This window comes from Balaenoptera physalus, assembly GCF_965194825.1.
Source record: "Balaenoptera physalus genome assembly, chromosome: 16".
NCBI classification, from domain to species: Eukaryota; Metazoa; Chordata; class Mammalia; order Artiodactyla; family Balaenopteridae; genus Balaenoptera; species Balaenoptera physalus.
Window position 1 is genome coordinate 34,314,712 of NC_138898.1, and position 12,040 is coordinate 34,326,751.

The window sequence follows — 12,040 nt, forward strand, 5'->3', positions numbered from 1 at the left end:
ATATTCAATGGAGAAAAGACAGTCTCTTCAATAAGTGATGCTGGGGAAACTGGACAGATACATGTAAAAGAATGAAATTAGAACACTCCCTAACACCATACACAAAAATAAACTCAAAATGGATTAGAGACCTAAATGTAAGACTGGATACTATAAAACTCTTAGAGGAAAACATAGGAAGAACACTCTTTGACATAAATCACAGCAAGATCTTTTTTGATCCACCTTTTAGAGTAATGGAAATTAAAACAAAAATAAACAAATGGGACTTAATGAAACTTAAAAGCTTTTGCACAACAAAGGAAACCATAAAGAAGACAGAAAGACAACCCTCTGAATGGGAGAAAATATTTGCAAATGAATCAATGGACAAAGGATTAATCTCCAAAATATATAAACGGCTCATGCAGCTCAATATTTAAAAAACAAACAACCCCATCCAAAAATGGGCAGAAGACCTAAATAGACATTTCTCCCAAGAAGACATATAGATGGCCAAGAAGCACATGAAAAGATTCTCAACATCACTAATTATTAGAGAAAAGCAAATCAAAACTACAATGAGGTATCACCTCACACCAGTTAGAATGGGCATCATCAGAAAATCTACAAACAACCAATGCTGGAGAGGGTGTGGATTAAAGGGAACCCTTTTGCACTGTTGGTGGGAATGTAAATTGATACAGCCACTTTGGAGAACATTATGGAGGTTCCTTAAAAAACTATAAATAGAATTACCATATGATCCAGCAATCCCACTACTGGGCATATACCCAGAGAAAACCATAATTGAAAAAGACACATGCACCCCAATGTTCATTGCAGCACTATTTACAGTAGTCAGGTCATGGAAAGAACCTAAATGCCCATCAACAGACAAGTGGATAAAGAATATGTGGTACATACATACAATGGAATATTACTCAGCCATAAAAAGGAACTAAATTGGGTCATTTGTAGAGACGTGGATGGATCTAGAGACTGTCATACAGAGTGAAGTAAGTCAGAAAGAGAAAAACAAATGTATATTAACGCATATATTTGGAATCTGGAAAAATGGTACAGATGAACTGGTTTGCAGGGCAGAAATTGAGACACAGATGTAGAGAAGAAACGTATGGATACCAAGGGGGGAAGCGGCAGGGGGTGGGGTGGTGGTGTGATGAATTGGGAGATTGGGGTTGACATGTATACACTGATGTGCATAAAATTGATGATTAATAAGGACCTGCTGTATAAAAAAATAAATTAAATAAAATTCAAAAATTAAAAAAACCCCAAAAAACAAAAAACAACACACATCTAAATAATACATGAGTCAAAGGAAAAATTCTCAAGAGAAATTTAAAAATATTTTCAACTAAATGAAAATGAAAACACAACTCATAAAAATTTGTACGATACAGTGAAAACAGAGGTTTGAGGAAAATTGAGTAACATAGAATGTATACATTAGAAAAGAGGAAAGATCTAAAATAAATCATTAAAGCTTCTACCTTAGGAAACTAGAAAAAGAGCAAATTAAATTCAAAGTAAGCAGAAGAAAAGAAATAAGAGAAATTAGAACAGAAATCAATAAAATTAAAAATAGGAAATTAATAGAGAAAAATCAGTGAAACCCAAAACTGGTTCTTTGAGAAGATGAATAAAAGTTATGAGCTTCTAGTCAAGTGAAGAAAAAAAAGAGGACACAAATTACTAACACCAGGAATGAAAGAGGGGATGTTACTACAAATATCATGAACATTAAAAGGATAATCAAGGAACACTCTGAACAACTTTATGCCCACAAGTTTAATAACCTAGATAAAAATGGACTGATTTTTTGAAAGAAACAATCTGCCAAAACTCACATAAGAAGAAATAAATAATCTGAATAGGTCTACATTATTAAAGAAATTGAATCAATAATTAATAACCTTCCAAAACTGAAAACATACCCAGATGAGCTCACAGATGAATTCCACCAAATATTTAAAGAAGAAATTACACCAGTCCTCTGCAGTCTCTTTCAGAATATAAAAGCAGAAGGAATACCTCCTAACTCATTCTGTGAGGCCAGTATTATCCTAATTCCAAAACCAGGCAATGACATTACAAGAAAAATATAGACCACTATCTCTCATAAACATAGATGTGAAACTATTCAACAAAATATTATCAAATTGAATCCAACAACGTATAAAAAGTATTATACACTGCAACAATATGGGATTTATCCCACAACCAGGTATGCAAGGCTGGTTCAACACTTGAAAATCAATTAATGTGATCCATCACATCAACAAGCTAAAGAAGAAAAATCACACGATCATATCAATAAATGCAGAAAAAGCATTTAATAAAATCCAACACCCATTCAGGTAAAAAAAGAAAACAACCCTCAGTAAACTAGGAATAGAGGTGAACTTCCACAGCCTGATAAAGAATATCTACAGAAAACCTAACATCACACTGAATGGTGAGAAACTGAAAGCTTTCCCACCAAGACTAGGAACAAGGCAAGAATGTCCCCTTTCATCACTGCTTTCAACGTCATACTGGAAGTCCTAGCTAATGCAATAATACAAGAAAAGTAAATAAAAGGGATAAAGATTAGAAAGGAAGAAATAAAACTATCTGTGTTGCAGATGGTATGATGGTCTATGTAGAAAATCTAAAAGAACTGACAAAAAACTTCCTGGAACTAATAAGTGATTATAGAAAGGTTGCAAGATACATGGTTAATATACAGAAGTCAAATGCTTTCCTACATGCCAGCAAAGAACAAGTGGAATTTGAAATTAAAAATGCAATACCATTTATGTTAGCTCCCCCACAAAATGAAATACTAACAAACTATGGACAAGATCTATATGAGGAAAATTATATAACTCTAATGACAGAAATCAAAGAAGAACTAAATAAATGAACTATACCATATTCACAGATAGGAAGACCCAATATTGTCAAGATGTCAGTTTTTTCCAACTTGATCTGTAGATTCAACACAATCCCAATAAAAATCCAGCAAGTTACTTTGTGGCTATTGACAAACTGATTCTAAGTTTTACATGGAGGGACTTCCCTGGTGGCACAGTGGATAAGACTCCATGCTCCCAATGCAGGAAGCCCAGGTTCGATCCCTGTCAGGGAACTAGACTCCATAAGCATGCTGCAACTAAGAGTTCTCATGCAACAACTAAGGAGCAAACGTGCTGCAACTAAGGAGCCCGCCTGCTACAACTAAGACCCAGAGAAACCAAATAAATAAATAAATATTAAAAAATAAAGTTTATATGGAGAGACAAAAGACTCAGAATAGCCAACACAATACTGAAGGAGAAGAACAAATTGGAGTACTGACACTACCGAGTTCAAGACTTGCTATAAAGCGATAGTAATCAATACAGTGTGGTACTGGTGAAAGAGTAGGTAAATATATCAATGAAATACAATAGAGAGCCCAGAAATAGATTCACATAAATATAGCCAGTTGATATTTGATGAAGGAGAAAAGGCAAAACAATGGAGAAAAATAGTCTTTTCAACAGATGATGCTGGAACAACTAGACATCCACACATTAAAAAAAAAAATCTAGACAGAGGTATTACAGCCTTCACAAAAATTAACTCAAAATGGATCGCATACCCTTATAAAGAACAAACTAGTGGTTACCAGTAGTGGGGAGAGGAAGGGGGCAGGGGCAATATAGGGGTAGGGGATTAAGAGGTACAAACTATTATGTATAAAATAAGCTACAAGGATATATTGTATAACATGGGGAATATAGCTAATATTTTATAATAACTACAAATGAAGTATAACCTTTAAAAACTGTGAATCATTATATTGTACACCTGTAATTTATATTGTATATCAACTATATTAAATAAAAAATAAATGAAAAATTAAAAAAACCCCAAAATCAACAAAAATGGATCACATACCCAAATGTAAAATGCAAACTCTAAAATTCCTAGAAGATAGCATAGGAGAAAATTTAGATGACCTTGGGTTTAGTGATGACATATTTTTTTCTCTGTTTTTTTTTTTTTTTAACGTCTTTATTGGAGTATAACTGCTTTACAATGGTGTGTTAGTTTCTGCTTTATAACAAAGTGAAACAGTTATACATATACATATATCCCCATATCTCTTCCCTCTTGCATCTCCCTCCCTCCCACCCTCCCTATCCCACACCTCTAGGTGGTCACAAAGCACCGAGCTGATCTCCCTGTGCTATGCGGCTGCTTTGCACTAGCTATCTATTTTACATTTGGTACTGTATATATGTCCATGTCACTCTCTCACTTTGTTCCATCTTACACTTCCCCCTCCCTGTATCCTCAAGTCCATTCTCTAGTAGGTCTGTGTCTTTATTCCCGTCTTGCCCCTAGGTTCTTCAGAACTTTATCTATTCCATATATGTGTGTTAGCATATGGTATTTGTTTTCCTCTTTCTGACTTACTTCACTCTGTATGACAGACTCTAGGTCCATCCACCTCACTACAAATAACAATTTCGTTTCTTTTTATGGCTGAGTAATATTCCATTGTATATATGTGCCACATCTTCTTTATCCATTCATCTGTTGATAGACACTTAGGTTGCTTCCATGTCCTGGCTATTGTAAATAGAGCTGCAATGAACATTGTGGTACATGACTCTTTTTGAATTATGGTTTTCTCAGTAGTGGGATTGCTGGGTCATATGGTAGTTCTATTTTTAGTCTTTTAAGGAACCTCCATACTGTTCTCCAGAGTGGCTGTATCAATTTACATTCCCACCAAAAGTGCAAGAGGGTTCCCTTTTCTCCACACCCTCTCCAGCATTTACTGTGTGTAGATTTTTTGATGATGGCCATTCTGACCGGTGTGAGATGATATGTCATTGTAGTTTTGATTTGCATTTCTCTAGTAATTAGTGACTTTGAGCAGCTTTTCATGGGCTTCTTGGCAATCTCTATGTCTTCTTTGGAGAAATGTCTATTTAGGTCTTCTGCCCATTTTTGGATTGGGCTGTTTGTTTTTTTAATATTGAGCTGCATGAGCTATTTATATATTTTGGAAGATAATCCTTTGTCTGTTGATTCATTTCCAAATATTTTCTCCCATTCTGAAGGTTGTCTTTTTGTCTTGTTTGTAGTTTCCTTTGCTTTGCAAAAGCTTTTCAGTTTCATTAGGTCCCATTTGTTTCTTTTTGTTTTTATTTCCATTACTGTAGGAAATGGATCAAAAAGATCTTGCTGTGATTTATGTCAAAGAGTGTTCTTCCTATATTTTCCTCTAAGAGTTTTATAGTATCCACTCTTACATTTAGGTCTTTAATCCATTTTGAGTTTATTTTTGTGTATGGTGTTAAGGAGTGTTCTAATTTCATTCTTTAACATGTAGCTGTCCAGTTTTCCCAGCACCACTTATTGAAGATGCTGTCTTTTCTCCAGTGTATATTCTTGCCTCCTTTATCAAAGATAAGGCAACCATATGTGCATGGGTTTATCTCTGGGCTTTCTATCCTGTTCCATTGATCTATATTTCTGTTTTTGGGCCAGTACCATAATGTCTTGATTACTGTAGCTTTGTAGTATAGTCTGAAGTCAGGAAGCCTGATTCCTCCAGCTCCGTTTTTCTTTCTCAAGATTGCTTTGGCTCTTCGGGGTCTTTTGTGTTTCCATACAAATTGTGAATTTTTTTGTTCTAGTTCTGTGAAAAATGCCAGTGGTAGTTTGATAGGGATTGCATTGAATCTGTAGATTGCTTTGGGTAGTAGAGTCATTTTCACAATGTTGATTCTTCCAATCCAAGAACATGGTATATCTCTCCATCTATTTGTATCATCTTTAATTTCCTTCATCAGTGTCTTATAATTTTCTGCCTACAGGTCTTTTGTCTCCTTAGGTAGGTTTATTCCTAGATATTTTATTCTTTCTGTTTCAATGGTAAGTGGGAGTGTTTTCTTAATTTCACTTTCAGATTTTTCATCATTAGTGTATACAAATGCAAGAGATTTCTGTGCATTAATTTTGTATCCTGCTACTTAACCAAATTCATTGATTAGCTCTAGTAGTTTTCTGGTAGCATCCTTAGGATTCTCTATATATAGTATGTCATCTGCAAAAAGTGACAGCTTTACTTTTTCTTTTCTGATTTGGGTTGCTATTATTTCTTTTTCTTCTCTGATTTCTGTGGTTAAAACTTCCAAAACTATGTTGAATAATAGTGGTGAGAGTGGGCAACCTTGTCTTGTGCCTGATCTTAGTGGAAATGGTTTCAGTTTTTCACCATTGAGAATGATGTTGGCTGTGGATTTGTCATATATGGCCTTTATTATGTTGAGGTCAGTTCCCTCTATGCCTACTTTCTGGAGGGTTTTTGTCATAAATGGGTGTTGAATTTTGTCAAAAGCTTTCTCTGCATCTATGGAGATGATCATATGGCTTTTCTCCTTCAGTTTGTTAATATGGTGTATCACATTGAATGATTTCCATATATTGAATAATCCTTGCATTCCTGGGATAAATCCCACTTGATCATGGTGTATGATCCTTTTAATGTGCTGTTGGATTCTGTTTGGTAGTATTTTGTTGAGAATTTTTGCATCTGTGTTCATCAGTGATATTGGCCTGTAGTTTTCTTTCTTTGTGACATCTTTGTCTGGTTTTGGTATCAGGGTGTTGGTGGCTTCGTAGAATGAGTTTGGGAGTGTTCCTCCCTCTGCTATATTTTGGAAGAGGTTGAGAAGGATAGGTTTTAGCTCTTCTCTAAATGTTTGATAGAATTCGCCTGTGAAGCCATCTGGTCCTGGGCTTTTGTTTGTTGGAAGATTTTTAATCACAGTCTCAATTTCAGTGCTTGTGATTGGTCTATTCATATTTTCTATTTCTTCCTGGTTGAGTCTCAGAAGGTTATGCATTTCTAAGAATTTGTCCATTTTTTCCAGGTTTTCCATTTTAGTGGCATATAGTTGCTTGTAGTAATCTCTCATGATCCTTTGTATTTCTGCATTGTCAGGTGTTACTACTACTTTTTCACTTCTAATTCTATTGATTTGGGTCTTCTCCCTTTTTTCCTTGATGAGTCTGGCTAATGGTTTATCAATTTTGTTTATCTTCTCAAAGAACCAGCTTTCAGTTTTATTGAACTTTGTTATCATTTCCTTCATTTCTTTTTCATTTATTTCTGATCTGATCTTTATGATTTCTTTCCTTCTGCTAACTTTGGAGTTTTTTGTTCTTCTTTCTCTAATTGCTTTATGTGTAAGGTTAGGTTGTTTATTTGAGATGTTTCTTGTTTCTTAAGGTAGGATTGTATTGCTATAAACTTCCCTCTTAGAACTGCTTTTGCTGCATCCCATAGGTTTTGGGTTATTGTGTTTTCATTGTCATTTGTTTCTAGGTATTTTTTGATTTCCCCTTTGATTTCTTCAGTGATCACTTCGTTATTATGTAGTGTATTGTGTAGCCTCCATGTGTTTGTATTTGGTACAGATATTTTCCTGTAATTGATATCTAGTCTCATAGCGTTGTGGTTGGAAAAGATACTTGATATGATTTCAATTTTCTTAAATTTACCAAGGCTTGATTTGTGACCCAAGATATGATCTATCCTGGAGAATGTTCCATGAGCACTTTGAGAAGAATGTGTATTCTGTTGTTTTTGAATGGAATGTCCTATAAATATCAATTAAGTCCATTTTGCTTAATGTATCATTTAATGCTTGTGTTTCCTTATTTATTTTCATTTTGGATGATCTGTGCATTGGTGAAAGTGGGGAGTTAAAGTCCCCTAGTATGATTGTCTTACTTTCGATTTCCCCATTTATGGCTGTTAGCATTTGCCTTATGTACTGAGGTGCTCCTATTTTGGGTGCATAAATATTTACAATTGTTATATCTTCTTCTTGGATTGATCCCTTGATTATTATGTAGTGTCCTTCTTTGTCTCTTGTAATAGTCTTTGTTTTAAAGTCTATTTTGTCTGATATGAGAATTGCTACCCCAGCTTTCTTTTGATTTCCATTTTCATGGAATATATTTTTCCATCCCCTCACTTTCAGTCTGTATGTCTTCCTAGGTGTGATGTGGGTCTCTTGTAGACAGCATATATATGGGTCTTGTTTTTGTATCCATTCAGCCAGTCTATGTCTTTTGGTTGGAGCATTTAATCCATTTACATTTAAGGTAATTATCGATAGGTATGTTCCTATTTCCATTTTCTTAGTTGTTTTGGGTTTGTTATTGTAGGTCTTTTCCTTCTCTTGAGTTTCCTGCCTAGAGAAGTTCCTTTAGCGTTTGTTGTAAAGCTGGTTTGGTGGTGCTGAATTCTCTTAGCTTTTGCTTGTCTGTAAAGGTTTCAATTTCTCCGTCAAATCTGAATGAGATCCTTGCTGGGTAGAGTAATCTTTGTTGTAGGTTTTCCCCTTCATCACTTTAAATATGTCCTGCTACACCCTTCTGGTTTGCAGAGTTTCTGCTGAAAGATCAGCTGTTAACCTTATCGGGATTCACTTGTATGTTATTTGTTGCTTTTTCCTTGCTGCTTTTAATATTTTTTCTTTGTATTTAATTTTTGATAGTTTGATTCATATGTGTTTTGGTGTGTTTCTCCTTGGATTTATCCTGTATGGGACTCTCTGTGCTTCCAGGACTTGATTAACTATTTCCTTTCCCATATTAGGGTATTTTTCAACTATAATCTCTTCAAATATTTTCTCAGTCCCTTTCTTTTTCTCTTCTTCTTCTGGGACCCTTATAATTCGAATGTTGGTGCATTTATTGTTGTTCCAGCGGTCTCTGAGACTATCCTCAATTCTTTTCATTCTTTTTTCTTTATTCTGCTCTGTAGTAGTTATTTCCCCTATTTTATCTTGCAGGTCACTTATCTGTTCTTCTACCTCAGTTATTCTGCTATTGATCCCTTCTAGAGAATTTTTAATTTCATTTATTGTGTTGTTCATCATTGTTTGTTTGCTCCTTAGTTCTTCTTGGTCCTTGTTATACATTTCTTGTATTTTCTCCATTCTATTTCCAAGATTTTGGATCATTTTACTATCATACTTCTTAATTCTTTTTCAGGAAGACTGCCTATACCCTCTTCATTTGTTAGGCCTGTTCGATTTTTACCTTGCTCCTTCATCTGCTGTGTGATTCTCTGTCTTCTCATTTTGCTTAACGTACTGTGTTTGGGGTCTCCTTTTCACAGACTGCAGTTTCGTAGTTTTTGTTGTTTTTGGTGTCTGCCCCCAGTGGCTAAGGTTGATTCAGTGGGTTGTGTAGGCTTCCTGGTGGAAGGGACTAGTGCCTTTGTTCTGGTGGATGAGACTGGATCTTGTCTTTCTGGTGGGCAGGTCCACATCTGGTAGTGTGTTTTGGGGTGTCTGTGGCCTTATTATGATATTAAGCAGCCTCTCTGCTAATGGGTGGGGTTGTGTTCCTATCTTGCTAGTTGTTTGGCATAGGGTGTTCAGCACGGTAACTTGCTGGTCATTGAGTGGAGCTGGGTCTTTGCGTTGAGATGGAGATCTCTGGGAGATTTTCGCCATTTGATATTACATGGAGCTGGGAGGTCTCTTGTGGACCAATGTCCTGAACTTGGCTCTCCCACCTCAGAGGCACAGCCCTGACGTCTGGCTGGAGCACCAAGATCCTGTCATTCACACAGCTCAGAGTAAAAGGGGAAAAAAAAAAGAAGAAAGAAAGAAAGAAGATAAAATAAAATAAAATAAAATAAAAGTTATTAAAATAAAAAATAAAAAATAATTATTTAAAAAATAAAAATTAAAAAAAGAAATAAAAAAAAGAAATAAAGAAAAAAGAGAGAAACCAAACCAAGAAACAAATCCACCAATGATAACAAGTCCTAAAAACTATACTAAAAAAAACAAAAACAAAAAACGGACAGACAGAACCCTAGGACAAATGGTAAAAGCAAAGCTATACAGACAAAATCACACACAGAAGCATACACATACACACTCACAAAAAGAGAAAAAGTGAAAAAATATATATATCATTGCTCCCAAAGTCCACCTCCTCAATTTGGGATGATTTGTTGTCTATTCAGGTATTCCACAGATGCAGGGTACATCAAGTTGATTGTGGAGATTTAATCCGCTGCTCCTGAGGCTGCTGGGAGAGATTTCCCTTTCTCTTCTTTGTTCGCACAGCTCAAGGGGTTCAACTTTGGATTTGGCCCTGCCTCTGCATGTAGGTCGCCTGAGGGTGTCTGTTCCTCGCTCAGACAGGACAGGGTTAAAGGAGCAGCAGATTCGGGGGCTCCGGCTCACTCAGGCCAGGGGGGAGGGAGGGGTTTGGGGTGCGGGGCGAGCCTGTGGCAGCAGAGGCCAGCGTGACGTTGCACCAGCCTGAGGTGCGCCGTGTGTTCTCCCGAGGAAGTTGTCCCTGGATCACGGGGCCCTGGCAGTGGCGGGCTGCACAGGCTCCCGGGAGGGGAGGTGTGGATAGTGACCTGTGCTTGCTCACAGGTTTCTTGGTGGCTGCAGCAGCAGCCTTAGCATCTCATACCCGTCTCTGGGGTCCGCGCTGATAGCCGCGGCTCACGCTGGTCTCTGGAGCTCCTTTAAGCGGTGCTGTTAATCCCCTCTCCTCGCGCACCAGGAAACAGAGGCAAGAAAAAGTCTTGCCTCTTCGGCAGCTCCAGACTTTCTCCCGGACTCCCTCCCAGCTAGCTGTGGTGCACTAACCCCTTCAGGCTGTGTTCACGCGGCCAACCCCAGTCCTCTCTCTGGGATCCGACCTCCGAAGCCCTAATCTCAGCTCCCAGCCCCCGCCCGCCCTGGCGGGTGAGCAGACAAGCCTCTCGGGCTGGTGAGTGCTGCTCAGCACTGATCCTCCGTGTGGAATCTCTCCACTTTGCCCTCTGCACCCCTGTTGCTGCGCTCTCCTCCGTGGCTCCGAAGCTTCCCCCCTCCGCCACCCACAGTCTCTGCCCGTGAAGAGGCTTCCTAGTGTGTGGAAACCTTTCCTCCTTCACAGCTCCCTCCCACTGGTGCAGGTCCTGTCCCTATTCTTTTGTCTCTGTTTTTTCTTTTTTCTTTTGCCCTACTCAGGTACGTGGGGAGTTTCTTGCCTTTTGGGAGGTCTGAGGTCTTCTGCCAGCGTTCAGTAGGTGTTCTGTAGGAGTTGTTCCACCTGTAGATGTATTTCTGATGTATTTGTGGGGAGGAAGGTGATCTCCGCGTCTTACTCTTCCACCATCTTGAAGCTCCTCTCCGCAAGACTAAGTTTTAATCAAAGTTCATCACTGTTGCAGTCAGATAATTTGGTCATTTATCAAATTACAAACATCATATTACTCTAGCATTTTTATATTGAGTATCAAAGTTACTATTTATAAACTTGTACTTTGGGGTTTTATTTCATTCAGGCACAGTTTATCATTTAAATGATTCTGGCATGCAATATATCAGCCTCTATACTGAAATACAAAAGAGTTTATCTCTGTTATTTCTTTTCTAAAATCTGGTTTCCATTAGAAATATTGATAAATAACAAATTGTCAACCTGGATCTTTGAGAATTGGCTTAGCTCTGGCATGTTTATAAAAAGTAGAAACTATAAGTGAACATTACCATTTATTCATAGACATATAGAGGATGTATTTTAAAAAATGATAGGAAGAGAATCTGTCTGATAGATCTGTCTGATAGTCTTAAGATTGTTAACTTTCACTGTATTGCCAAATACACTTTTCCAAATTTGTCCCAACAGCCCTGTAAGCCAGGTTGGTTGTATATTTGTAAATGTGATAAATGCCTAAGAACATCTGCTATTACATTAGTATATTACATTATTTATTATGATCCTAGTGAATAGCCTAAATAAACACTTTTTTTCTTCCAAAATAAAGAGAGAATGATAAGATAAACCACTGGTTTGGGGAGAAAATATTTGTAAAAGTTGTATCTGATAAATAATTATTTCCTAAAATATACAAAGACCTCTTAAAACTCATCAGTAAGTAAACAAACAGCCCAATTAAAAAGTAGACCAAAGACCTTAACAGATACCTCACCAAAGAAGATATACAGATGGAAAA